Source organism: Littorina saxatilis, linkage group LG13 (genome assembly GCF_037325665.1).
Source record: "Littorina saxatilis isolate snail1 linkage group LG13, US_GU_Lsax_2.0, whole genome shotgun sequence".
Lineage (NCBI taxonomy): Eukaryota > Metazoa > Mollusca > Gastropoda > Littorinimorpha > Littorinidae > Littorina > Littorina saxatilis.
Genome location: NC_090257.1, coordinates 22,686,637 through 22,693,489, shown reverse-complemented (window position 1 = coordinate 22,693,489; position 6,853 = coordinate 22,686,637).

Here is a 6,853-nt window from a genome sequence, read left to right as displayed (position 1 = left end):
CCGTGTCTCTCTCTCTTTCTCTCCCTCTCTTTCCCTTTCTCTCTCTCTCTTTCTTTCTCTCCCTTTCACTCCCTTTCTCTCTCTCTCTCTCTCTCTCTCTCTCTCTCTCTCTCTCTCTCTCTCTCTCTCTCTCTCTCTCTCTCTCTCTCTCTCTCTTTTGCTCCACCCTCTATGCCCCCAGCCATGGTGCTACCGCCACATGACACAGCTCATCTGGCTCCACCTCCCTGCACCGAGCCATGGTGCATGCTTTCTTATTTTATCTACACAATTTTAGTGAGATGCGCCCATCAATGGCCTACTAAAGGTGCCATCTTTTTAAGCGCGTGTGTATGTGTGTGTCTGTGTGTGTGTATGTGTGGTGTGTGTGTGTGTATTTGTATGTATGAGTGTGCGTGTGTGTGTGTGTGGTTATGTGCTGGTAGTCTTAACTTTTAGATATTTTAATCTCTATTGCCGAACTTTAAAGTGATTGCTCTTTGTGACATTGTGACTGAAATTTAATCTGTGTTGTATTTTTATAATAGATCCTCAGATTAAACGGTACATTTCTCTCTATGCTACGTTAAGACTATATTTATATATAACAACGCTTTGAAAGAAGAACAAGTCGCGTAAGGCGAAAATACAATATTTAGTCAAGTAGCTGTCGAACTCACAGAATGAAACTGAACGCAATGCCATTTTTCAGCAAGACCGTATACTCGTAGCATCGTCAGTCCACCGCTCATGGCAAAGGCAGTGAAATTGACAAGAAGAGCGGGGTAGTAGTTGCGCTAAGAAGGATAGCACGCGTTTCTGTACCTCTCTTTGTTTTAACTTTCTGAGCGTGTTTTTAATCCAAACATATCATATCTATATGTTTTTGGAATCAGGAACCGACAAGGAATAAGATGAAAGTGTTTTTAAATTGATTTCGACAATTTAATTTTGATAATAATTTTTATATATTTAATTTTCAGAGCTTGTTTTTAATCCGAATATAACATATTTATATGTTTTTGGAATCAGCAAATGATGGAGAATAAGATAAACGTAAATTTGGATCGTTTTATAAATTTTTATTTTTTTTTACAATTTTCAGATTTTTAATGACCAAAGTCATTAATTAATTTTTAAGCCACCAAGCTGAAATGCAATACCGAAGTCCGGGCTTCGTCGAAGATTACTTGACCAAAATGTCAACCAATTTGGTTGAAAAATGAGGGCGTGACAGTGCCGCCTCAACTTTCACGAAAAGCCGGATATGACGTCATCAAAGACATTTATCAAAAAAATGAAAAAAACGTTCGGGGATTTCATACCCAGGAACTCTCATGTCAAATTTCATAAAGATCGGTCCAGTAGTTTAGTCTGAATCGCTCTACACACACACACACACACACACACGCACACACACACACACACGCGCACGCACATACACCACGACCCTCGTTTCGATTCCCCCTCGATGTTAAAATATTTAGTCAAAACTTGACTAAATATAAAAATGACTTCTCCTGCGATCCAAAGCTTTCGGATATTTCAAAATTGTGTTCTAAATAATAACAGTAATTAATCTGTTATAATAGTTCTTCTATAATTACATTATTAACTGTAATTATTGAAATTCCTATTGTGAACAATTTTGCTTAATCAGTATTCTATTATCGTGGGGTTTTGTGTGTGAGGTGTTTGCTTTTGTACTTTTTATTCTTAAAAAATTGTATATCTTCTTCAACTCATAATTGTCAAAATAATTGGCTTGTCAAACAAGGGCTTCATATTGGCCATTTAAACATAAACCAGTCATATAACAAAATGACAGACATATTATCCTTACTTTCTAACAACAGTGGAAACTTTCATATTTTTAGATTTTCAGAATCTAAATTGTCTAACAACATACTTGATTCGGATATTTCCGTTTCAGGTTATAACGCAGTACGAAAAAAAAGATTCTTCCAAAAACGTAGATCAGTAACCTACAAGCGTCTTGAACACCTTAAATCTCAAGGTATAGAATCCATTTGGGTGGAAGTATGCTTACAAAAATCAGCATCAATTATTGTTGGATTTTGTTACAGAAACCCTCAGAGAAAGTAAACTGGTGTGATAAATTCATGGACATGATGGATGCAGTTTTAAATGAATCAAAAGAAATCATTCTTCTTGGAGACTTTAATATCGATCTTCTGAAGCAAAATAAGAATTGGTGTGAAACACTAAATCTATTAAATTTACATCAAATGATTCAAAAACCTACTCGTATTACTTCCACCTCTAAAACACTTATTGATCAGTTATCCCCCCCTCTGCTTCTTTCTCTCTGTAAACTTGTAGGGCTAGTTATTTTTCGGTAACTTACCCAACAACCAAAATCACTTACCCAACAACGGGCCTGAATCCTCGATAGCTCATGGGTAGAGACTGTACACATTGTGGATCTACTTTTTGCGACTCAAAAGTTCAGAACACTCTAATGTACAAAATATACATTTCTGGAGCAAACAATACAACCGTACCGCATTTAAACCAGCAACTACAGGCTTGAACACATGAATCTCAATATAAAATCCATGAGTTTGGTTGTTTTCTGAATTCAGATCTGCCGTGCACAATCGTTTATCGCTAGCAAGATTCCAAGGAAAAGTAACTCTCATACTTTGTCTAGCGACACGAGTAGTTCCCCTTCCAGATTTCGGCTGCATATCTACAAGACTGCAATCCGACACTGAGTCAGTTTTCAACAATATTTCATTTTATAAACAGATCACGCGCAATCAATTACAAACATTTAATCAACTTGAAGAACATGCAGCGGTTTCATACACTATTTTGCCCCAGAAAACTAAACTTCATACAGTTTTTAGCGTTGGAACACGGGTGTAAAACTTCGTCTGCTAGTCACATTCGAGGAAAGAACATTTCCTGAGCGATACCAAAACATGAACAGAACACACACTATCTGCCTTTACCGCCACAGCAGAATGACAACATAACTGTGTACTTGATTTTAGTTCAAAACATGGAAACTGACAAGAAGTGTTAACAAAATTGAATGATTTGCACGGAACTATTCAACCGCGCATTAATCGATCGCCTGCGCAGGTAGACTGGTTGGGTGAATATGATTCGATCAAACTTTCGCACAAAAACTCCTCTTTTCTTTGAATAACTGAAGAAAGGAGGGATAAAGAGGTTACATACCTCGTCTCAGTGATTATCAAAAATAATGGTCTCAGTTCGCGGTCATGAAAAAGCTCGCTGAAGCTCGCATTTTTCATGATCCGCTAACTTCGACCATTATTTTTGATAATAACTGAGACTCGGCATGTAACCTCTACATCTATGTTTCTGAAAAACGTAATATTAAAGAAACATGTGTACCGTTGTTTGCATTCAGTGATCATTGTCCCATTTGCACCACGTGGTCTCGTAAAGGGGTAAACATTCCAAAAGCAGGTCACAGAACAATTGCATATCGTTCATTTCTTTCATTTCAGTGAAAGTGCATTTCTTTCTGATCTAAAAAATTGTCCATTTTCAAATACTTACAATTTTACAAACCCTGATCAAGCTTTGGATTTGTGGATATCTATATCCATTAATATTTATAACAAACACGCACCCCTTAAAACACATCGAATAAAGCAGATCGAAAAACCTAAATGGATCGACCAAGACATAGACAATGCAGTATGTTACCGTGATTTGTTAAAAGAACATGGTACCCATTAAGAGTACAAACAACAATGAAATAAAGTGAACTCCCTAAAACGAAAACGCAAAGAACAATATTTTCAAAACCTCATTACATGTAAACAAGATTCAAAATATATTTGGAAAGCAATTAACCAACTCACAAACAAAGACATTGCAAATAAATCCTCTCAAGTTATTAATATTTATGTAGATACACTTAGTGAACATTTCTAAAAAAAAATGCTGATAAAGTGATTTCTTATGATCGGACAGAATCAAAAGATTTAACAATGTTAAAGGAATACTGCAATTCCAAACAGATCCATGTTCATCATACACTGCACCCAATGACTATACTGGATGTTTACTCTCAGCTACAGCATCTTAAACAAACCGGAACACGTGACATAGATGGGCTTGATGCAACAATTATAAAAATGGCAGCTCCAATAATCACGGATACTTTGACTTTCATTTATAACCTATGTATCGACCAATGCTGTTTTCCTAGTAAATTCAAACAGGCTAAAGTGATTCCTCTTTTTAAATCGGGAGATACTACAAATCCTTACAATTACAGACCAATATCAATTCTATCAATCCTTTCAAAGCCTCTTGAAAAACATATCAATAAGCATATTCTTTTTCACTTTGAGAACAACAAATTGAAACATGATAAGCAATCAGGTTTAAGGCAAAAACACTCATGTCAAACAGCGCTGATCAGCTTAGCTGACCAATGGCTGAACAACATTAATAATAACCAGTTCTGTGCTGCTCTATTTGTTGACTTTGCTAAAGCTTTTGACCTAATTGACCATGAACTCCTTACCAAAAGCTTGAGAGTTATTGACTGGCAACCGATTATGTTAATATGTTAAAATGTTTCCTTTCAGACAGACAGCAAAGTACTTATCTGAATCAGTCATACTCTTGTTAACAAACAGTAAGGGTTGGAGTTCCACAAGGTTCTATTCTTGATCCTTTACTATTTTCTATCTATATTAATGACCTACCATTATTTGCTAAATCGGCACGGTTGGCCTGGTGGTAAGGCGTCCGCCCCGTGATCGGGAGGTCGTGGGTTCGAACCCGGGCCGGGTCATACCAAAGACTTTAAAATTGGCAATCTAGTGGCTGCTCCGCCTGGCGTCTGGCATTATGGGGTAAGTGCTAGGACTGGTTGGTCCGGTGTCAGAATAATGTGACTGGGTGAGACATGAAGCCTGTGCTGCGACTTCTGTCTTGTGTGTGGCGCACGTTATATGTCAAAGCAGCACCGCCCTGATATGGCCCTTCGTGGTCGGCTGGGCGTTAAACAAACAAACAAACAAAATGTGTTAAATGTATGTGTGAACTATTTGCAGATGATACTACAATTCATTCTAGTCACAAAGATCTATGTGAGCTAGCAAGAGTCCTCCAAGAAAACATTGATCGATTGCTGGAATGGTCAGAACTAAACCATATGTCACTGAACCCAAATAAAACTAAATGCATGCTTCTAACCACTAGACAAAAACGACAAAGTCTATCATCAAAATTTCCTAAACTACAAATACAAAATCAAGATGTAATTGAAGTTGATAACCATAAAGTCTTGGGAATAACCATTGATAATAATCTGTCTTGGTCAAAACATTTAGATACACTTTGTAAAAATACTTCTAAAAAAATATATCAGTTATCAAAAATTAAACACTTTCTAGACCTACGCACACGGAAACTGTTTTTTCAGGCATATATTCAATCAACTATTGATTATGCGTCCACAGTGTGGGACTCTGCAAGTGCAAACACTTTGAAACACTTGTGCTCTTTACATAGACGAGCTGTTAAATTAATTCTTCAAAAAAATGCATCTCTCTCTACGTCTGATTATAAAAAATTAAAGATTCTTCCTATCAAATTAAGATTTATCTACAACAAAGGTGCAATGATGCATAGAATTATGTCAGGGAATGCACCTACATTCATTGCCTCAAATTTCAAACTGAATAATTCAAGAAAACTAAACAAATTAATTACTCCAACCCCTAGAATTGACCTTTACAAATCAAGTTTTTCTTATTCTGGCGCCTTATTGTGGAACTCCATTCCTGATTTAATTAAAATGCAATTCAGTGAAACTTCCTTCAAGGAACTCTACATGCTGTTTCTCTTGGAAACAAGTAAATAATTCTGTGATAATATTACATCATTGCTTGATATTCATAATGCATTTTGAAATGTCTTTTTAATTTGTTGACATGTTAATTATATAGATTGTATTGTAATTAACTTAACTTCTATTTCTTCTTGTTATTAATCGAGTTACCCTCAATGGGCGAGGGCCGGATGAAAAATATCATGTGTACATTGCTTATTCTTGTTAGCCTCGATAAATGAATAAATAAAGTTCTCAGCTCTCTCTCACTCTCTCTCTCTCTCTCTCTCTCTCTCTCTCTCTCTCTCTCTCTCTCTCTCTCTCTCTCTCTCTCTCTCTCTCTCTCTCTCTCTCTCTCTCTCTCTCTCTCTCTCTCTCTCTCTCTCTCTCGCTCTGAGAGTGGCGGGGTAGAGGGTGAAGTTGTTCTTGCCACACTCTTCTGAACACAGCTGAACGAAAGGGCGAACGAAGATATATATACAACATTTTATCACACAGGGCAAGGGCAAGGTATGCTTTCGCAGACTGGCCTTCTTACAGTTCAGTTTCAAAGTATGAAAGCTGTTTGTTGCGGTACCACACAGTCACCGTGGTTTACTACACAGAAAGATATTTACGAACAATATCTACTACCTGTGTTTTCCCCTTCAAAACAAAAACCACTTTACCTGTGTGGAGAAAAGCGACTACAGGAATAATTTGTCTTTTCTCCATGTGAAGTTTTCTTCTTAAAGTTTGTAGAGTGAAGAAGAAGAGAAGGCGTAGAGAGCAGAATATATTATCTAAGTTAGTATTGAAACTGTGCGGAGTTAAGATTCACACTCTAAAATCATATTTGTTCTTTCCCTTAGTAAATGTGTGGGTTTTTTAAACAGTTTTAGTTGCATAAATACAAAGCCGTAATTGAAAGTTATAATGAGGGAGCACAACAAGATAAACTTATAAATGTGCTCTTAGAAACAAACGAGTAATGTGAAGCTCGTCTCACTTTCGGCTTTACAAATTGGTGTCAGAATGTGAAGG